The sequence below is a fragment of the Protopterus annectens genome, chromosome 3.part1 (assembly GCF_019279795.1).
Source record: "Protopterus annectens isolate FY-2018-M chromosome 3.part1, PAN1.0, whole genome shotgun sequence".
NCBI classification, from domain to species: Eukaryota; Metazoa; Chordata; order Ceratodontiformes; family Protopteridae; genus Protopterus; species Protopterus annectens.
This window is the reverse complement of record NC_056732.1, coordinates 343,088,597-343,112,245: the sequence shown is the minus strand read 5'-3', so window position 1 is coordinate 343,112,245 and position 23,649 is coordinate 343,088,597.

Below are 23,649 nucleotides of genomic sequence, written 5' to 3'. Positions count from 1 at the left end.
GGGCAGCTAAGTTATAAATGTAAGTCTTAGAAAGAATTGCTTTATTTTTTTAATTATTTTCTAGTAATAGGTTATGATATTAAATTTGAAGCCATTTAATTGTGAAAGCTATTACGGTGAATATGATTTCCTTGATTGTGTATTTTTAAGTAATTTAAATGTATGATTGTCTTTTAGTGGTCCTGATCAAGTCTAATAATACAGATGAAAGCACTTAATATGTTACAATTGTTATTTATTAAAAGTGATTACATTTATATCAGCACAGTGTTCTTTGTGTTGACATCACCAGTGCTTACTTTTTTTATTAATGCGTTCTGCCACCATGGACCAGGGTTTGGCTACATCCTCTGTGGCTGTTTGTGTGTACTTAGTGGGCATGGGAAAGCCACTTTCTTCAGACAGCGGATATTCAGTGTGGAGTGTGTCCATGTGCAGCCAAGTGAAGACACTTGTTCCCTGGGATAAGGTAGCATTCTTTATTCAGTCCTCTTCTAGGGATATCCCTAGAATAAAGAAATAATGAGAACTGTTTATCTTCCTTAGAAAGTTTTTCTGTTTTTAATGGAGAATTTATTACTTTGGCAAAAGGTTTATTACAGGCTTTAAATTTCCTTCAATTTATTATCTAAAGCAGAAACAAGCAACAACGCTAATACCATGAGGCACGATATTCCATTTATGGATACAAACAATAGTTGCCAGATAGTGAGACAGAAAGAATCAGTCCAAGGAATTTCTAGCAACAATGGTGTACCTAGCTTTGGGAGTTCCATGACTTCTACACAAGGGCGTTTTTTACTGAACAATCCCCTTCCGATAAGAGAAAGATCCAGAAGTCGGGCCAAGGTAGGGGGAATGCGCCGTCAACAAAGTATCGAGGAGCTAACCAAAACTGGAAAGACGGTGAGACAGGTCTAGTTTATAACACATCGTCTCACATATTAACTGAATGGCAACTGTCTTTACTTAATAAGGGCTTGACTTTTGTGCCTGCGCAGAAGGCAAATTTAGTAGAAGTACTGCACGATTTGAGGATGTTTGGGAGAACCCTCACTTTGAAAACTATGTTCAAAGGGAATGTGCAGGAACAGTGTATTTTTAAAAAACCGAGTACTTTCATTCCCCCTGTGAATTCAGTTTTTGACTTGTCGAAGTCTGTGATAAACAAATAAGAGACATTTTTAAAGACGAGGTTACACCTACATTTTTTAACATGTCTGTAACTGACTATGAAGCTGTATACGAACGTAAGAATTTGACTTCTATAGAAATACGACCCGCCGACAAGGGTGGCAGTATTGTTCTTTTGGACAAAGAATTATACCACAGTAATATGATGTGTCTTTTATTTGATGTGAGTATATATGATGTCATATCTGTAGATGCAGTTAAAAGTATTATTGACAGGGTTGACTTTTTGGTCTTTGACTTACTCATCAGCCGAATAATCTCTGAACCTAAATTTGAATATTTTAAAGTAGAACACCCAATTATACCTATAGGTTATGGTTTGCCCAAGATCCATAAGCACTTAACAAATCCCCCTATGTGCCCAATAGTGTCCAGCAGGGGTTGGATGGCCGAACCACTGTCAATATTTGTTGAGAAAAATATACACACAGTTTAAGATCAATGTGAAACTATATTGAAGGACACCAAAAGTTTCTTGAGAGAACTGAGTGACCATCTAGAACCCATTGAGACTGAGTGTTTTTTTTGTGACTCTGGATATAGAGTCGTTGTTTACAGTTATTCCCAATGAATGGGGCATAGGGAATGTTAATGAGTTATTATTACACAAGTGCATGAATCCAGAGAAAGTTAGATTAATGTGTGCTTTATTGGAGATTATACTTGAGAATAATGTGTTTATTTTTTGGAATGAACATTATCTGCAGAAGGTTGGTGTGGCTATAGGCACGGCCTGCGCCAACAGCTACGCCAACCTTTCACTTGTACAATGGGAAACCACCTCCATTCTTTCCAATGATGTCTATGGAGCTTCCATAGCATGGTACAAGCATTTTGTGGACAATGTCTTTTTGCTGTGGTGTGACACTGAAGATCGTCTGAAAGAATTTTTAAGCTATATTATTCAAGCCAGTACTTTTCTTAGATTCACCTCCAAATATTCTTTGCACGAAATTGAATTTTTGGATGTCAAGGTAAATAGAGATCATACCCATTCTGTCTCCACTTTGTTATTTAGGAAGCCAGTAAGGAAAAATACTTTATTACATAACAAGAGCATGCACCCCAGACACACTAAACACAACATGCTTAAGGGGCAGATACATTGCATTATGCGGTTGAATAATGAAGATGACCAATTGAGACTTGCCTTAGACGCACTCAAATGTGAGTTTCTTGAAAGAGGCTATAGAGCAAGTGACACTGAAAATGAAATAAAGAATGCATGGAGTGAGAGACAAGGCAGGTGTGCACCGCATTATGAGAAGAGAGACAGGTGTCATGAGACAAGAAGTGAAACAGGAGTAGTGGCTCCCTCCAATAGTAACACTAACGTCAATGCACTGAGAATGCCCCTTACATTTGCTAGTAATATAAACATAGTTTGGGATGTAATCAAGAACAATTAGGACATTCTGACTACAGTTGGTGATTTAGAAGGAGTGATAGGTGATACACCCAGTTTTTCTTTTCGTAATAATAGATCATTAAAATGCTACCTTTGTTATAAATTCCATGACATCCATAGATCTATCAGATCTGACAGATTAGGCACATATGCCTGTAGAAGATGCATGGCATGCACATATATTCACAAAGGTGCAATGTTTGCACACCCTAGCCTACGTTTTAGAATTGATTGTGGCTTCTATGCAGTTTGTACAACTAGAAATGTGATTTATTTCTGTTATTGCATATTATGCTATTTCTTCTATATTGGCAAGATTAGCCGTTCACTTATAGAAAGAATTTTAGAACATTTAAGGGACATAAGGAACGGTAAAGAAAGGAGTGCATTAGCATTGCATGTCAAGAAGGAAGGTAGTAACCATGAATTCAGATTTCTGATGCTAGAAATTGTTAAGATGAGTATGAGAGGAGGGGACCTTCATAACAAGACTGAGGGTATTGAGCAAAGGTGGATTTTGTCCTTTCAGGCAGATAAACCTCCGGGATTGAATAGCAGGGTTTCTCTTAAACCTGCTTTGAAATCCAGGAACCTTAAGCACTAGTAGTTTTACATCTGCCAGATTTAGTTGTCACATACATATGTATGTTTTCTTTAGTACACATTATATTTTAATATATATTTGAATTTTAACAGGAATGTGTTTTTAAATATTTGTGTCAATTAATATTCCAGTTAGTGTTTGTGACTGACAGGCTTATGATTGGTCTGCTTTAGTGACATCACACTATTTAAACATGTCAATGTGTTTTATAAATGTAGTCTGATGAAGCGACATTTGGTCATGAAAGTGCTTACTTTTTGTTTATATTAAAGTATTTGCCATGTGTATCCAGTAGTTTTTCTTTGGTTCTAACCTATTTTTTCTCATGTTAGATACTTGATTTGGTAGTAGAGTGTTTTCCTTATTTTTAACAGGTGGAGGAGACCCTGGAGAGGTGGAGATATGCTCTAGAGAGAAGAGGAATGAAGGTCAGCAGGACTAAGACAGAATATATGTGTGTGTGAATGAGAGGGAGGATAGAGGAATGGTGAGGAGGCAGGGAGTAGAGGTAGCGAAGGTGGATGAGTTTAAGTACTTGGAATCAACAGTTCACAGTAATGGTGAGTGTGGAAGAGAGGTGAAGAAGAGAGTACAGGCAGGATGGATTGGGTGGAGAACAGTGTCAGGAGTGATTTGTGATAGACTGGTAACAGTAAGAGTGAAAGGAAAGGTCTACAAGAGGGTAGTGAGACCAGCTATGTTATATGGGTTGGAGACAGTGGCAATGACAAAAAGTCAGGAGTCAGAGCTTGACGTGGCAGAGTTGAAGATGTTAAGATTTGCACTGGGTGTGACGAGGATGGACAGGATTAGGAATAAGTATATTAGAGGGTCAGCCCAGGATGGAAGGTTTGGAGACAAAGCCAGAGAGGCAGGATTACGTTGGTTTGGACATGTGCTGAGGAGGGATCCAGACTATATTGGGAAAAAGATGCTAAGGATGAAGCTACCAGGTAACAGGAAAACAGGAAGGCCTAAGATAAGGTTTATGGATGTGGTGAGAGAGGACATGCAGGTGGTTGGTGTGACAGAGCAAGATGCAGAGGACAGGAAGAAATGAAAACAGTTGATCCGCTGTGGCAACCCCTAACGGGAGCAGTTGAAAGAAGAAGAAGACTTGGGTACATAATCAGAAGTTTTCTGAAGATGCTTAATCTGAAGTATTAAATTCTCCTTTGGATAAGTAGCCTTTGTTTGGTCTTTCTACTGCCTAAATACTCAAACACTTTAAGGAAGGAGGGGAAGTAATTAAAGGTTTCAAAACTTCTGGTTCTTTTCTCAGAAAACAAAACAAGCCACTTCTAAGGTCTTCTGTATAGCAGAATTTTAAGAATAAGTGGCAGGAATGTTCTCACAAAAAAATAGGCTACCTTCCATAAGTAGGGAAAGTTCACTTCTTCAGAATGACTTTGATAGCATTCCTTCCCCGTCCCTCCCTGTATCTTCTTCCATTCTGTCTCAGAACCTAGTTCTCCATTTCCCTGTTTGGCATGAGATCATCTCAGACTGGATGGATCTAAAACTTCTTCAGGAGGATTACACATGGCAATGGAAAGGCCTATCTCATTTTTATGGAATCCTCTCTCATCTTCCAAATCAGACCTTTTCCTCCATTAATTAGTTGCTTTATATGGAGATCATAAAACCAATACACTAAGACCAGTAGGAAAAGGCTTTAGTTAAGATCTTTTCTGGTACCAAAGAAGGAACTTTCTTGGTAACCAGTGCTCGACTTATACATTCTCAACCTATTTGTGAAAGTATCAAAGTTCAAAATGCTGATTTTTCAGGGATTGTTACCTCTCATACCTCAAGAAAGATTTCTATTAACTCTGGAATTAAAAGATACATATCATTACATTCTCATTGTCACAGAGTTGAGATGTTTTCTAACATTTTCTGTCTCTGGGTTACTTTATCAATTCTCTGCATTACCCTTTGATTTATTCACTGCTCCGAAGGTGTTTAAAAGATGTATCAACCTGGTGATCGCCCATTGCAAGTGGGACATCATGCACATCTTTCCTTATTTCGATGACTCTCATCTTTTCAGGGTCTTTTTCTAAGTGTCAGGAGTCCCTTGCATGGGTAAGAGATCTCCTTTTAAACCTTGGATTCCAGATACATTTCCTGAAATTCTCTTTCATTCCATCTCACATGATTGTGTTTCTATGGTGCCTTGTGGACATATCCATGCAAAGCATTCCTAACTCAAGAAAAAATGTAGTAATATCTGGAACTCTTTGTGACTTTCTCCAAACAGTCTCAGATTTCATCTAGAGAGTGCCTCAGGGTTATGAGGTTCATAGCTTTTAAATTCTCATGATTCCTCTTGCAAGGCTGCACATGAGAAAAATTCAGTGTTTTTAAAGAATGTTTGGTCGCAAAATGTTTATCTACTGGGTTTCCAGATTCCAATACTGGGCTTTGTGAAGGGAGAACATCTTCATGGGAGAGACCAGGTTTTTCTGAATCCAGATCTTCCTTTTTTCTCATATCCCCTGTTCATTCCATGACAACACATGCATCAGATTTTGCATGGGAAGCTGTATCAATTTGTGTACAGTGTAGGGTCTTTGGAACAAATGTGACAATCCAAAGCACATTAATATGAAAGAGATGTTAGCTATGATCCAGCTACAGAATCTCTTTTACACCTGTGGTTCCAGGACATTTGTAGGTGATTGTTAACCCCATCACTCGGATGTGATACATAAACAAACAGGGGCCACCACTTCTTACCCTCTGTGCAGGCTAGCTATAGTAGCTTGGGAGGTTGCTTTGAAGCACTGTTTAACCTGCCCACAGCAGAATATAGTGACAGAGAAGCTGAGCAGGACCAGGATAGACCCTTGTGAATAAAAATCAGTAGGGGTGGTCTTCAAAGAATTGATCCAGTTGCGAGGAACACCTGAAGTAGACCAATTTGCCTCCTTTCAAAACAGACATATTCTGTTTTAGGATTTCAGGATTCCTTGCAAGCAGGTCAGGTGAAGAAATGCTTTTTACATATCCATGAGGGAAATGTTTATGCATTTTTTTCCTTTTGCATTTATATCCAGGGTCATTCTGAATATTCAGAAGGACTCTGCAAAGATCATTGTACTGGGTCTACAGGCCAATGGCAATTGCCACAGGCTTCCTCATAGACTGGACCTACTCACATAAGACAGGGAAGTTTGATACACCCCATCATGAAATAGATAAATCCAACTAACTTCCTGAATGATTAAATTTTAACACTTTTAGGCATTTTGTTTCTAAGGACATGCAGCAGGTACTAGGGAAGCAGTAAATCATGCTACTAGAAAATCTTACGTTAGTATGTAGAAGACATTTTCTAGTTGTTGCCACTCTTATAACCAGGGCCCATTTGGGGATTATGTACTACTGATGCTACTATATTTGTGTGAGTTTCTATCCTCTGGCATCTCTTATTCCTTTAGCAAGTTGTATTTGTCAGCCAGTTTGGTATGTCTGCCCATGGATCCTTTACTTTCTTCACAGACTTTCATCAAGCTGTTTTTTAAAGGGGTTTTGCATTTAAGACTACCTATAATACAAGGAGACACCTTGCTGGGATCTTATCTTTGTTCTGGAAAAGTCTCTGTTTGAACCAGCTCATCATCTGGCAGCTTTTTGGTTCATAATTTGGAAGACTGTTTTGCTTGTTGCTCTGACAGCTGCAAGAGAGTATCTGAGTCGCAAGCTCTCATAGTGGGTGAACCCTATTTGGTATTTCATAATGATATGGTTATTTTAAGCACAGATCTTTCATTAATGCCAATAGTAATGTCAAGAGTTTTTTTTAATCAAGACATCATTCTCCCTGTGTTTTTTTCTGAATCTTTAAATCAGGGAGAAAGGATTCTCCATACTCTGGATGTGCACAGGTAACTCAGATATTATGCTGACAGAAATAAGTTCTTTAGGAAAGCTGAATTTCTGTATATTTCCTTTGATGGGACAGAAGAGGCAACCTGTGTCAAAACAGACAATTTCTAGATGATTTTCCCTATTTATTTTTGTTATTCCCATCATGGTAAAACAATGTCAGGCAGTATCAACGCACATTCTATTAAAATCTTGTCTTTTCTGATGGCATATTGGAAAGAGGTGGGCTCTAGAAGTTCTGGAGGTAGCTACTTGGTCCTCTGTATGTACATTTTTAAAACATTACAAACTAGATCTCTTTTTCAGGTCCAGAACAGACTTTGCTAGGACCAATGCCCAGGGGCTCCTTGATCCTACTTCTTCTAGGCTGTGTAAACCATGGTAATCTACCCATATAGATAAGGTAACTGCAGCAATGATTTAGGATGAAAACAGTACAGTTGTGTAAGTTGCACTTACCGTAACAGTAGACATTTGATTAAATAACTGCTGCAGTAGCCACCCCCACCCCCATTCTCCTGATTTGTATATAGTTTTCAGGACATAGGATTCCCCCTTTTTTGTGGCAAGAATGTCCTGAAGTAATCTGGTGCCCAGACTACTGTTTTCTCCAAGCAGGAGCTGGTGACAAAGCATCATGGGTACATATCTTTGTGGTGGATTGAAATTTTTTGGAAGACTGTCTGGCTATTAGATCCTTGGCAGGATGTAACCCATACAGCTAAGGCTACTGGAGTGCAGTCTCACTCTACAAGCATTTTAAATTCTCTCAGAACAAAACATTTTAGCAGACAAGCTAAGCAGTACCTGAACAGACTCTTGTGAATGGAATTGAATCAGGAGAGTCTTCCATGATTTAATCCAGCTGCTGTGAACACCTCAGGTAGAGCCTCCATTTACAAAAAAACAACTGGCACATTTCTCCTCCAGGATTCCTTAAGAGCAGGCCTGCAAAACAGATGCATTTCATTTCTTGGAGTAGAAATGTTCCTGTTGGCCTTTCCACCCTTTTTACTGATATCAAGGAACATTCTGAATATTCAGGATGACTCTCCAAGGATCATTGTATTGACTCTCTTCTGGCCTTGGCAACAGTGGATGTTCATCATATTGATCACTGCTGCAGTAGTCTTAGCTACATGGGTTATATCCTGCCAAGGATATAACAGCCATCCAGCTTCCAAAACTTTAGGGCACCTTCCAAGTACTCAAACAGCTTGAGCTGAGCTAACTAAAAGACAAGTTTGGACACAATGACCTTCAGTACTCATCTAAAGGCTTTCAAGGATCGACTGTCGGCTTAGTGCTGTTCTTTTGCTGGCAGATAAGTTCCCTTTGGAGAAGAACCTTCCATTTTCTAAATATTGTTTGTGTTTTATCAATTTCTTCTTCAGGAAAGTAAATTTAAAGCTAGGAGTTTTGTATTTTAATAGACTGTCAGAAGACTGTATCATACTTTCAGTGGGAGCATCCTTTTTTCCTGTCAGTTTAAAAGTCATGTAAAGTAACTGAAAACCATTTTTACCGTGGATAAATTGTGTTTATTTTAATTTTTCAGAGAGCTGGCAAAGTATTTTAAAGTGCTTTTTACTGTGTTTTTGTGAAAAAGTGACTTTTAAAGACTTGTAGTTTTTACTGACATTTGCTGCTTGTCTTCCTCTGGAAAGATGCACCATTTTTGGCTTGACAATGGAACAAACTACCAGTCCCACAGTTGGTCCTTCTTCCAGCCATAAAAGGTAAAGTTAAGCAAACAACCTTTGCCACCACACCAGGCTATCATTTTGCCTCAGCTGCAGGTGTGTGACTGCTGTGGCCATTTGTTGTACCTCAGACCACTCATCTTTTACCCAGGATCCCGCTGGTGTAGCACCTACAGCTACTATGGACCAGGGGTTATTCAGTGGTTATCCACATCCTCTGTGACTGTTAGGGTCTCTTCAGTTGGCAAGGGATAGCCACTGTTGTTGGTCCTGGGAGAAGGAAAAGGGAAGGCTTCCCTGTTGTGTCAGAACGCGGTTTCCATCTGTAGGGAAGCTGATGCTGCCATTAGTAACACAGATGGCTCCATTTTTCCTGTCAAAAAGCAACAGAAAAGTAAGCATGTGTCTACTCCCCCTCAAATTTCTTTAGACAGGGGTAGTTTAGTGGGTCTGGCTTAGGTATTAAATCAGGTTATTGATCCTTCTTGTAAAGTAGTTTCTTTTAAAAGAAAGTGGAATACCTCTTTTTCTGAAGAGATTCAAGTTTCTGAATGTGGACCGGAAGATTAAGGAACAGATACAGGGTTTTCTCCTTTGATTTCCAAATCAGACGAGATCTCAGCTTCTGATTCTCCCTGTAGGGGGTTCTACTTCTCTGAGACAATTGCTAGAATGTGACAGTGTTTTCAGTAGGAGAACAGAGAAGATTCTGTCCCTCATAAAATATTGTGAGTTGTAATAGAAAAAATTTCCAGAACCTATACCCATTCCTCCTGTTGTCCCTGTTCCAAAGCAATCAGTCACTACAGATACCTCAGACTTTACTTGGGGAGAAGTTATAGGAGTGATAAAAGTGCAAGGTGTGAAAGACACCAGGGACAGACACTAGCACATAAATATCAAAGAGATGTTTGCCCTGATCAAGGCAGTCAACTCTCTGAATCATCTTTGGTCCCAGGGACCTCTTCAAGTTGCTACAGACAATACTACAGACAGGTGGTAAATCAACAAGAGATAAACAAGGCCCTACTCCTTTTGCAGACTAGCCATATTAACTTGGACTATAGCTTTGCAACAGTCTCAATCTATAGGCATCCTACATCTCATCAGAGCAAAACCATGTGGCAGACAATCTGAGCAGGACCAGGGCAGACCCTCATGAATGGAAGATAGATTGAAGGGAATTGAGGGGGACAAGATTTGATCCATCTGTGGGGAGTTCATCAAATAGACCTCTTTGGGTCCTCTTTAAACAATCATCTAGCAACATTTTTTCCAGGACTCCATGCAAAAAGGCCTAGAAGACAGATGCCTTTTCTTTTCCTTGGACAGGAATGCTCCTGTGTGCTTTTCTAGCATTTCCACTAATATCAAGGGTACTTATGAAGATTAAGAAGGAATCCCCAAAGATCATCGTGCTGACTACCTTCTGGCCAGGGCAACCATGGTTTTCCCTTCTTCTGGAAATGGCCTGGGGCAATCACTACAAGCTTCCTCACTGACTGGATCTACCCAAACAAAAACAGAGATGTTGATCAGCTTCAATTGATTGTCTGGATGACAGGATCTTAATTCCTTTTAGGCCCCTGTTTTTTGAGAACATGCAGCAGCCTGCTAATGGAGGCAATAAAAGCCTGTTACAAGAAAATCATATGTTAACAAATGGAAAAGGTTTTCTAGTTGGTGCCGACAACATAACCAACACCAATTCAGGGTTAGTTGTTTTCTGGATTTACAGTATTTGTGTGAGTTACTATCCTATGGGCTTTCTTATTCCTATATCAAGGTTAATTTATCAGCCATTTCAGCATGTCCTCCTGTTTTAATGCAGTCTCATGTCAAAATGTTTTTGAAAGAGGTTTTGCACAAGAGGCCTGCAAGTAAACTGCTGGTCCCTCACTGAGATCTTAATTTTTTGTTAGAAAAGCTAACACTTGCTCCATTCGAACCAGCTAACCTGACTGGCTTGAGGTTGTTAATACGGAAAGCAGTTACTGATTGCTCTGACCTTGGAAAGAAGAGTATTTGAGTTGCAAGCTCTTATGTTGAGTCAACCCTATCTCATTTTGCAAAGGGACAGGGTTTCTTTGAGAACTAATCATTCTTTTATGCTTAAAGTGGTATCTGAGTTTACTTTAAACCAAACTATCCATGTCTGTTTTCTTCCCTGAACCTAAAAATGGGAGAGAAAGGATACGTCATAAGTTGGATGACCACAGATAACTCAGGTACTATCTTGATAGAACTAAATCTTTCAGATCTTCGGATCAATTGTTTATTTCTTATTAAGGGAGAATCTGGTCAAAACAGACTATTTTCAAATGGTTGCCTAAGAATATTACTTTTTGTCATACTTATCTTAACAATCTATGCCAGGCAGGGTTAAGGCACCCTCTACCAGGGCCTTGGCTTCATCTATGGCTTTTTGGAAATTGCTGGATTCTAGAACTATTCTAGAAGCTGCTACTTGGTCTTCCACATGTACTTTTGCAAAACACTAGAAGCATTATCCCTTCTCTATGTCCAGATTAGGCTTTGCTGGGGCCATTTTTCTCCCAAATGAAGTTAGCTAGAGTAACCTACCCGTATAGCTGAGGCTACTGCTGCAGCGATCAATACGATAAACATAGTACTGTTGTATAAGTAAATTTACCTTAACAGCATATGTTCAAATGATCACTGCTGTAGTAGCCACTTCCTCCCTCCATCCCCCCTTTTCAGTGTTTATTTTATTTTATTTTATTTTTCTGTTTTGTCAGGGTGTGGGTATCTATTTTTGTTGCCCCTTGCATTGTCATTTTATGGTTCAGTCTCCCTGTTTCTATTGGCAGGAAAGCTCTGAAGGGCTTGGCTCCTAAACTCAAGCTGTCTGACAGTTTGGGCACATGGAAGATGCCCTGAAGCTTTGAAAGCTGGACGGCTGTTATAACCCTATATTGCTAAGACTACTGTAACCGTGATCATTGGAACATACACTGTTTTGGTAAGTTTACTTACACAACCATACTTTATCCCTTCTTTTGGAAATGCCAAGGGCAATTACCACAAGCTTCCTTACAGACTGGACTTACTCGCATAACTTGAGTTGTTTAATATATGCCACCTTGAAGCAACTTCAACTAACTGCCTAGATGATCGAGTTTTAATACCTTTAGGCACCTTTTTTCTGAGGACATGGAGCAGGTATTAATGAAGGCAAAGAAACCTGCTACTTGGAAATGATATATTACTAAATGGAAAAATATTTTTAGTTTATGATAAAAATCAGGGCACTTTTAAGGCTAGCATTTCTTTGGTTCTACAATATTTGTGTGGAATGGGTAGCCTAAAAGAAGGTTTAAAGAGGGTAGCCACGCAGATAGATGTCTCTTGCAGGTCAAAGTTATACAGATCAGGAAGGACATGGGGTCTGATAATGTAATGGAATAGTGATAGACCACTGGGAGAAAGTAACCACTTAATAATTCTCATGTATTGGTGGTTGTGAAAAAAATTGCTGTCATAGAGGCAGCAATGAGACCCACGTTTCAAAACTAGTGCAGCTGGAGGAGATTGTTGTAAGAGCAGAAGTACTGAAGATTTTAAGATTTGTACTCTCTTTTTACAGAAAGACTGATGATACATGCTTTTTTGTATTTGAGGAGTAACAAATGAATTTTATGGCCTGTGTAGGGAGGAGATATGACTTTTTGAGATTGATGGATACATCTAAAGATAGGCAGAGTTATAGAAAGTAATCTCTGGCATCTAATAAGGATTCCAAGGTCATTGCAACATGTTATTGAAACATGCACATCCCTCTGAGCTGCATATAGGCTGAGAGTACTGCAATGCATTTAGTGAACACATGAGGGGCTGTGGTGAGACCAAAGGGTAGTGCTCTGAATTGGTATTGATTGGCTCCCAGTTGGTAGGCTTTGTGATTTTTATGTGGAGAGAAGCATCCTGGAAGTCTATGAGCACATCAAATTACCCTCCTTTAGGCAAGAGAGGATTACTTGCATGGTATCCATTCTGAATGGAGATATTTTGTCAAATTTGTTTAGGGTGTTGAGGTCTGGAATTGGCCTGAGTTCCTTGTTCTTTTTGGAAACTAAAAAGAATCTGGAATAGACTCCTGATGCTGTCTAGTCTAGTGGGATCTTATGATGTAGAAAACCAATTTCTAACTTTGCTGCTTTGTATTGGTGGGGTGGAACATCCTAGACCACCATTTTTTGTGTGTGGTGGGGCAGTGGAAGGAAATGGCATGAAATACCACCTAGATAGTATGTCTGTTACCCACATGTCCTGTGAGAGATTTCCTTTTTGGTGGCTGTTGCAAAGATCATGGAGTCCACAGGAGGACCTTTGACCAGAACTGTCTATGTTCTGGAGAACATAAGATTTTTGTCCAGTTTATGAGGGATGGCCTCTACCATGTCAAGTTCCTGTCATACCCTTCTAGTAACCAAATCCATAAGATTGTCTGCTGAAAGGACAGTCCAGGTAGAGGGAACAGACCTGCATGCCTCAAAGAACACTTTGTCATCCTGAGATGCTCGTAAAGTGGCCAAGATTCCCCTGTCTCATTAGCTCAAGGAATTCACCAAAAGTCGCATCTTCAGGAGGGCATTGTACAGAACCTTTTAGATCCTCCTAGTCCATGTCTGAAGTGCGGGACTCTGTAGGGGAGTCAATGTGTCTCCTTTTATCATCCTCTTCCTGAGTATCTTTAATTGCGACTCATCCAAGTTTCTGAAGAGTCTGTTAGCACTATGTCCTTTTTCATGAGAACACTTGGTATGCTGTATCCCTGGGAGCTGTGAAATGAGGATTTAGAAATGGTTAGGCACCTGAAGGACAAACTAATGTTGGGGAAGCCATACAGACCGTCTGTAGGCAGAATCTATAATCTTTTCTATGGCTTCATACTCTGAACTAGAATTTGTTGGTCCCTGAGAATACAGCTCTAGAGCTGAGCTGACCTATATTAAAGCAGAAATCATAGGAGCCAAAGGTTGAGTCCCCAGAGTGGAGGAGGCAGATTGGCCTGAGCCAGAGACCGGAGCCAACAGCTCAAAGGCTAAAAAGTCCACCACCAAAAAAGGTTACACACATGGGGCCAAAGATGGGGCAGAAGACCTGGCACCTAGTGATCAGATATAGGAGTTATCTGACCCTAAGGGCCTCTGAGTCACTAGTGTTGGAAGTGAAGCCATCAGTATAGAATGCACAGTCATCAGAACTGATATTGATGGGTGTAGTAGGCATGTCAGCTCTGAAGCCCTGTCACAGAGACAGGTGCTCAGGAAGCAGCTAATAATGGTGAAGGGGTGGCCAATCCACTTTGTCCTGATTGAGTATTAAGAAAGACCCTCATCAACTGGCAAATGAACCAAGGTATTGGGAGCAAATAACAACAGAGGGAAAGGTAATAGAATGGGAAGACACTGTCATGAAAGGAGATAATGCCAGCCTAGCTAGCTGGAAGTTTGTAAGTAATTATATGTCATTTGTGAAGTATAACTTAGATATTTTCTTTAGTTATTTCAGACTGTCCTGCGATGTTGTTTTAAATATTTCCTGTGATTCTGAACTCTGATGTAACTGTAATTATTTATTGAGTATTTTCTTGTTCTTTTATTATTTATTATTAAATATATTTAAACCTTTCATTGTGGCTGATGTTTGTGAGACATATTTAAGTTCTGAGAGTACTTGCATATTTATTTGGTGACACTGTGGGCCACTCCTAATAGCTTTGTTCTTGGTCAAGCTACCATTTGGATTAATAGTAACATTACACAGTAAAATTGGACATGCTTTGTTAAGGGCTTTAAAGTAGATGATAAGGAGTCGCTGGTGGCAGTAAAGACTACCTTATAGTCTGAGCAGAAGGGGGCATAGCTAGTAAACCTATGCCATCCTTTCCCAGGTGTGTGTGCGTTTATGTATAAATCAAATCTCAAAGAGTGTGTGTGTATCAGCTACTTGGGCAGGGACATGAAGCACTGGTTGGACAGGAAGGGTGCTGGAGGTCTTGGCTTGGCCACTCAGCTGACATCTCATCCCTATAGCTGTGCCAGTGGGGAGTCTTATTGCGGATTTGTAGAAAGAGGTAGAAACCACCCTCAGACTGACTGTGGTCTCTGTGTGCTCTTAAGGGAAATTGCACTTTATTGTGTGTGTACTTGTCATCCTTCTCAATGTACGTCCCCCACTGGTGGTAATGGTGAGGACTGAGGCTTCTTGATTACTGGGCCAGTGGTGGGGCGTCACAGACACCAATAGTTTATTTGGACTGCAGGTTAGAGATTGCCTTACCTATCAAGGATTGATATCAGAGTATAGGCAAAGAGAAAGAAATAAGGGGGTTCTAAATGAAAGATCAGCATTGGTAGAGTTTTTAGAAGAATCTAGAATAGAAGCTGCTGTTAAAAAAGAAATAATTAGTAGAATGTATAAAATATTGCATGCTAACTATAAGAATTAATCAGATGAGGTTAGAAAGGATTGGGAAGAGAGATTGGATAATCAACTCACAAAGAAACAATGGGAGTATATGTATGTCTCCCAAATATGCAACAAAATCTAGAAGATTTAGGATTATTGCTTGGATATGTTTACATAGGTATTTTTATACCCCAAGTGGACTTCAGAGAATTTTTCCTCAGGTAGACAGCAAATGTTGGAGGTGTAATGGGGAAGAAAGATGTAACTGGGAACATATTTTCTGGGAGTGTAATGAGTAGGCAGACTTTAAAGATTCTCTGCAGACTACTTTATCAGAGATTCTGGGTGAACAAATTGAGGTATCTAGGGGAAATAATTTTTTTGAGCTATGATACAGATTTGGAATTGACTAGGCATGTTAAGGCCTTGCTGAGTCTAATTATGGTGGCTGCCAAAAAAGCAATTACTAGAAAATGGAAATCAAAGTCTAAACCAGCTGTACTAGAAATAGCGAATATAGTAACATAGTTAAAACAATTGGAATTGAGATCTTTAGAAAATGGTTGCAGCAAATTACATAGAAAAAATGGGAATTATGGGAACAATACATACAGGGGAGGAATGAGGTTTAAAAGAAGGCAGGATTTCAATGAGCTATATAATGTCTGACTGACAATGATTGGGTAGATTATAAGTGATGTATAATGTTTGCAACTAAAATTATGTCAATATGGTTTGTTCTCATTTATATAAATGTATGATTGCCTATGTCATAACTGATAATTTTAGAAAGATGTTTCTTTTTAAAAAAAAAAAGAAAGACCCTCAACATGGACTTCCATTCTACTTCTGTAGCACTTCTAATGGATCTATATTGTCTTATAAAGGCAGCTGAAGGAAGTCTTGAAGGGATGAATTTTAACAGTTCTCTCTCATAAGAGTGTCTACTCACAACCAGTGGAGGGGACTTGTCTCTAATTACAATGGTCTCAGGATACCTGGCTGCAGTTGTTGAGGTTGAAGGTAAAGTAGACTATTTATTCTGGCTTCTGGGGACTTTCAGATATGAGGAGGTAAAACACTAAGGAATTCAGGGATATCTTAGTCTCTGAAGGTGGGACGTCAGTAAATAATTATTCTTATACCAAAAGACGAAAAGAGCAGAAAAAAATAATTTGTGGGTTTGAGGCTTTTGTATAATTATTAGACTTTCCTGAAGTAGGTAGATGATTGTCAGATAAAAATGGTGGGTGCAGATAAGGCATCCTTAAGGCTGGCTGCACAGGAGGAACAGCTACAAATAGAAGAAAACCACCAGTAACAAATTATAATATCTTTGTCGGGAGTCTGGTATTTTAGTTCACATAAAACTGAATGCCTTTCTAACCTTTGCAAAGCCCAGCCACATCTGGATGTCCTCAGTCTCACATTTACCACATGGCATCTCCAATTCCCATGATGAAAACCACAACAGAGGTGCAAGGTGATAGCTGTCCCCAGTGTTAAGATAGAGGACTGACTTCACTTCATTGTTATTTGTGAAGTCATGATTGACAACTTCATACATAGTAATGAGCCTAGCCTACAGCTAAAAGCTAGCCTTATGTAACATGTCAATCATGATTTGTGATGGTTTGTGCTTTTTATGTATATGTTAGTTTTCCATGGGTTAAAGCTGTTACTGAAAAGTTAATCTGATTAAGTCAAATTGGTGGATGAAAGCACTTATTATAAATTAAAGCTGTTATTTCAGTAACTAAGCCTGCTTGAGTTTGTTTCTTCAGTACCCTCATAGAAGAGAAATTAACATCTGAAGTTTTAGACTATTACTATCTCTTGAATTTATAAAGTTTAAGTGTTTTTTTATTTTTCATTTTTCACAAATAACAAGGAAGTGAAGTTAGTACTCTATCTTAACTCTGGGGGACAGCTGTCTCCTTGCATGTCTGTTGTGGCTTTTGTGCTTGTTCATCCAGTGTCTCACTTTTTGTGATACAAAGGGTTTCTGGATGTGAGGTGGATTTACCACAGACATTGGTGATCTTTGTCATTCAATTCCCATTATGGCCATGGATTGTTCCTTATCATCGTCAGTGGTCCGCATTTTTGTCATCTTCCTCAAAACAGTCTGCTCAGAAAGTGTTTGAAAGTAAGTGGAAAAAAATTTCCATTTGGGATTTTTCACAGAACCTAGACTCTTTTTTAACTAAGTTTTGCAAGGGCAGCACAGTGGTGCCATGAAATGCATTGTCTCCTCATAGCAAGAGGTTCCCTAGTTCAATTTTTGGTTGGGGTGCCTTCTGTGTGGAGTCTACATGCCCCCCTGTATTTGCATGGGTTTCCTTCAGGTACTCTGGTTTCTCTCACATTCCAAACACATGCAGTAGCTGGACTGGACACTCTAAGTTGGCCATATGTGTAAGTGTGCATGCGAGTGTGTGGTATGGAAGAACTACCATGGCAGAGCTAGCCATCTGGTGGTATAAACCTTGGCTCTAGATGATTGTCACTGTTGAAGTGACACCCCAATCCCATGTGTAGAAATGGGAAAAGGGGTTGTAGGTGGATGGACATCAGAGGTTTTGCACTTTCTGGCTACCCTCTATGAACAGGGATCCAGCTTCACTACTATCAAAGTCCAGCTGTCCTCCATACCTAAATATCATTATGGCTTTCAAAATAATTTCCTGGCCTCTCATTATCTTTGTAAAGCTGTCCTTAAAGGACATTTTATGCTATGTCCACCCATAAAGGACACTGCCTCTCCCTGAGATCTTAACCTTGTTTTAGAGGCTTTAATGAAATCTCTCTTCAAGACAGCTTCTTCAGCAGATATCACGCTTTCTCTTGGAAAATTCTTTTCTTGGTGGCTATTACGTATGCCGGGAGAATTTCAAAGTTACATGTTCTAGCCTCACTGGTGGCATATGTGATATTTCACAAAGATAGTGTACTTGAGAAACAACCCATCCTTTATACCTAAAGTGGCCACAGAGGCTAATCTAAATCAAATTAGTAATCTACCAGTGTTCTTCACAAATCACACCGACTGGGGTGAATATTTGCTTCACACCCTGAACTGCTACCATCAACTCAGATTCTATTTGCACAGAAATTTCTTTTGCTCCAAACAAATTTAGAAAAAAAAAATTCTAAACGAATCTTGTCCAAATGGCTGTCAGACTGTCTGTCATTTGTTTATGTAAGTAAGAAGCAAGCTCTTTCTAAGACCGACTTTGCCAGATTAGTTATTACATCTGTTGCCTTTTTCAAAAATTCTACAGTAGAAGAGATTTGTGCAGCAGCTACATGGTTTACCTTCTATACTATTGCCAAACATTACAAGTTGGACATAATTTCTATGTCTATGGCTTCATTTGAGGCCTCTACCTTGAAGGGTATCGTGTCATGGTTTCACCCAATAAAGATGCTAGCTTGGGATTCTGTTCCATCAGTCAAATTCCTCGTTTGGATGAAATAGTAAATGGAAGTTACATACTTATCATAACAGGAGTTTCCTTTCATCCTTGTCTTTCTGATACAATATTATTCCCTCCACACCCATCCAGTATCTGCATTTAGGTGGATTTCATCAGTATTGCAGGCAAAATTCAATCTGAGTTAAAGTAGTGTGCAGAGCATTATGGGAAGGGAAAAACTAGGAGCATAAGGCAGAGAGCATTACTAAATGGCCAGACTGGATCTGACAAGCAGCTCTAGTCCTATCAATCATATCAGACAGACAAGGATTAAAAGGATCCTTCATTATAGTAAGTACATAACTTTCATTTCAGGAAGTTACCAACTTTTTCTACCTTCTATGCATAATATGTAGAAGCTTTACTGCAAGTCAGGAAGTAGAATAAACATTCTCATCAGGAAAATAAAGTTTCAAATTCAAGGGCAGTTAGTTTCTACAAACAAGTAAGGTCCTTCCAAGAGCTGAGAATGTTACAGAAAATTGATTATAATCCTGATTATGTGCTTTTCCCCTTCCCACACTGGCATTACTATAAAGTATCCCACTCTAGGCATAATCTTTACTCTGTGACATCAGTTGTCTTCAGTTGTTTAGAGACTGAGAATCATTTCAAAGTTGTAACTGGCAGTAGTGTTTCTTCCCTCCTTGTCATGGCTATCCTATATGTCCACCCTTTTCAAGCTGCCAGTTTCCACAGATCTAAGAGGGAAAATATTTTATTCAAGATTATTTCTGGTGCCAAAGAAACATGAAATGGGATTCCTGTTTTAGACCTTCCATTTCCATTTCTTAAAGATTTCAAACACATTTCAGGTGTTGTTCACCACCTTTTCAGCTTCTGTATTATGTTTGAATTGCCAACACCTCCAAGAGGATTTACAAATGCCTGGCTACTGTAATAGCTGTTCCAGGTTGCAGGACATTATTTTTTTCTATATTCAGAGTACTGCCTTATTTTGCATACTCTTTAACAAGTTGTTAGGGATATCTTAAGATGTCTTCTGCACATATTTCTTATAATGGCCATAGTGGAATGTTACAAGGAGCAGTTTTTAAGATTTCCCAAACAGACTCAGGCTTCTTCCAGAGAACTTTTCAGAATCTCAGTTTTTGTGGCATCTACTTTCTCATGATTCCTGCGGCCAGCTTCATGAGAGGCAAATTGAACAGTTTATCAAAAAATGTTGGATCTACTACCATACATTACTTGGGAAGTTGTGTCGGGGAGGGGGAGTGAAAGTACAAGGCCTAAAGTAATAAGATAACTTTAGGCCACATGTTTTTTTATTAAAAAAAAATGATAGAACAAATGAAAGCTATCAAGTTTCTGCAGAATCTTTGGACTCCAGGACCTCTGTTGGTAATCAGCAACTATGCCACAGTAATGTAGTACACAGACAAACAAGGGGGACCAGGTACTGCCTTCTTTGCAAAATACATATGATAGCCTAAGCTATATGTGTCACTGAAGTATGCTCCCCCTAGCTACCTACATTCAGTCAGAACATAGTATTATTGTAGATAAGCTGAGCATGATCAGGGTAGACCCTCATAATTGGGTACGAAAAAACAAAAGTACCACGGAAACCTTGCTCCAGCAGCCAAGAAGCAGTAGTAAAGCTGCTACAAAAGACCAAAAAGTGAATTTTCTGAACGCAAGTTTATTAATTAACGTTTTCGCCTTGCTTCCTAGCTTGGCTTCTTCAGAGAACATTTAAAATAAAACAAAGTACAACTTATATACTTCTTTGAAGGAAGTGATGTCAGTGGAATGCCATTAGAAACTATTTCTTCATCCTGTCGTAGCGGATGGTATATTTTACTTAGTAATAATGTTAAATTGACAATGTATCATTTAAAAACAAAGTAATGCAGTACATAAAACTCAAAAGTAATACTTAAGGACTGTCACCAATAAATAACTTAAGAACAGGTACATAACAATGGAGTATTATGTATCGAAAAATCTTTCCATTAAATCTCAATAATTTGTGCAAAAAATGAATATAAATAACTTAAAACAGGTACATACAAGTAGAGTGTTATAAAACAAAAAACTTTCCATTAAATCTCAATAAAATATTTAAAAGAAAGAATTAATCAGGTTTATATTGTATTATATATTAAATAAACATTATATATTATATACAAAATACAAAATATGCCTAAAAATAAATTAATTAAATAAATAATCCATGCATTGTGTAAATATATTCAATGCTTACAAGTTATAAAAGCATCAAAGAAGGGACTAACAATTGACCTTAGAAAGTTGATGAGCTCCTCTATTTTGAATAGTTATTCATTCACTAATTACTATTTATTACTTATTAAGTTTTAATATTTAATAATAAATTTGGAATGACAGCCTTCCTTTATCTACATTGTCTAGGTCAATTGTTAATCCCTTCTTTGATGCTTTTATAACTTGTAAGCATTGAATATATTTACACAATGCATGGATTATTTATTTAATTAATTTATTTTTAGGCATATTTTGTATTTTGTATATAATATATAATGTTTATTTAATATATAATACAATATAAACCTGATTAATTCTTTCTTTTTTAAAGTATTTAATGGAAATTTTTTTTTTTATTTTGTTTTATAACACTCTGCTTGTTTGGGTACCTTTATATTTATTTTTTAACAAAATTTTGAGATTTTTATGAGTTTTTTTGGACATTAGTACTACTGTTATGTGTTTGTTCTTGTTATTTTATGGCTTATTTATTGGTGACAGTCCATTACTTTTGAGTTTTATGTACTACTTTTGTTTGTTTTTAAATGATACATTGTCAATTTAACATTATTACTAAGTAAAATATACATCCCGCTACTTACAGGATGAAGAAATAGTTTCTAATGGCATTCCACTGACATCACTTCCTTCAAAGAAGTATATAAGTTGTACTTTGTTTTATTTTAAATGTTCTCTGAAGAAGCCAAGCTGAGCAAGGCAAGTAATTAATAAACTGGCGTTCAGAAAATTCACTTTTGTCTTTGTAGCAGCTTTAAATGTTCTGGCTGCTGGAGCAAGGTTTCCGTGGTACTTTTGTTTTTTCGTACCTAGTTTGTTGTTACTTGGCGTTTTGCACTGGTTCGTCTGATGGCCACGGAACGACCTGATAGCCCCAGCACTCTGCACATCTTTTCAACTTTAACCGGCAACGGGCATACGGATGAAAACCCGGATCCCATCACCAAAATTACCACTATTTTAGCGTCCTTGTCGGAGAAGCTTGATAGGTTTCAAGCTCGACTTGACGTGTTTGAAAGAAGGGATGTTAGTGTTAACAATTTTAGCCTAGAAGCAAGAGGCTTGCCTTCACAACATGTTGTTTCTGCACTTTCGGCTGCTGTCCACATTCCGGCAGCACAACCGCTACCTGCCACATCGATAGTCTTAAATGAAGGCGACACCAATGCGGCTTCTGGATCAGGTGCACGCTTTGCTGATGTCGTTTCTACTACATCTAGACCATATACTTCTGGTACCAACTGTTCCAATGGTCTTTTGGGTCACCCTAATGCCGCACAAACGAGCGGCAGGAATTTGACTATAGGCACCAACACCAATGTAAGTAATCTATCAAATATAGCTGCATGGATGCAAAATACTGAAGCATTTGTTTTTTCAACTACAAATACTGTCAATACGGACAATTCTAGAGACAATATGACTACAATTTCAGACAAGCTGAAATTCTTCGACAGTAAAGTTTTAAGACTAAAAAAATTACAATTAGAATCGGCTTATTTTAAGCAATGCATACATGAGGGACTGGTACCGAAAGGTTTAAGAAACTCATTTGCACCATCAGGGTTACTCAATAACCTGCCATTTTTTAGTGAATTGAAGGAACTGTTTCAAATACAGGGAATACAATTGCTCCAGCTTATAATTGAACATTATGAGCTTCAGGTGCAACAATTGATAACCGAAATTGACCTACTTGATAAACAACTGAAGGATGACTTAAATTTTGCTATGTTTAAGGTGGATTATGATCGTACACTAACTAGCATAGAGGCAATGTTACTCAAACTTAAACAAAATAAAGCTAAAAAACTTGTGAGAGATAGGCAAGCGTATCAGAGTGATAATGCCTATCCTAAGCTACATTTTTCTGAACAAAAAGACGTGGCAACAGGTGGAACAAACTGTGTTTTTAACCTTGATGAAACTAATGCTCATTCACATGACAATAATGAGGATCTAGTGGATGAGGAGTCTTTCATTAACCCTAACACCAGTCCAAGACGCAGTAACAGAATTAAAGGCCAAAATGCTAATAATAAAAATAACAATAACTTTTATAGTAATAACAATTTTTTAGGCCAGCGCAATCCTCGACAACGTTCCAACAGGAGACAGAACCGGAACTGACTATTAATGTTGGACTAACAGACAACAGAGAGACACCAACTGGACCTCATGACAATTTTTCTTTTACCAACACTTCTTCATTTCAACAAGACCCTAAAATAATCTTGAATCAGGATGGTGACTTTAAAATATACAATTTCACTGACCTCCATTTACCTGAAGAGCTCATAGAAATGTTGGCGTATGGGTAAACTTTTGTACCCAGTAGATTTGGAGATGTATCAAAAGAACTGATAAACTTAAAATGCTTTGTTAGAAAACTTAATTTAAAACTGTATTTTAATAGTGAACCTGATACTTTTGACATGTCTTATTCCTTAAAACTCCTTAGTGTTTTCAATCCACCGTTGCACCCTTCTTTACTATCATTTGAACAGGCCTGTGAGGTGGATTTGAGACACTTATTTAATGACAGGTCGACAAAGTGTTCACATCACAAGTTTAATACTACAAAAGCACAAATCCAAATGCTTGATGACCTTTGTAATACGCAAGTCAGGCTTTTGAAACTTGACAAGGGGGGAGGCCTGGTGATAT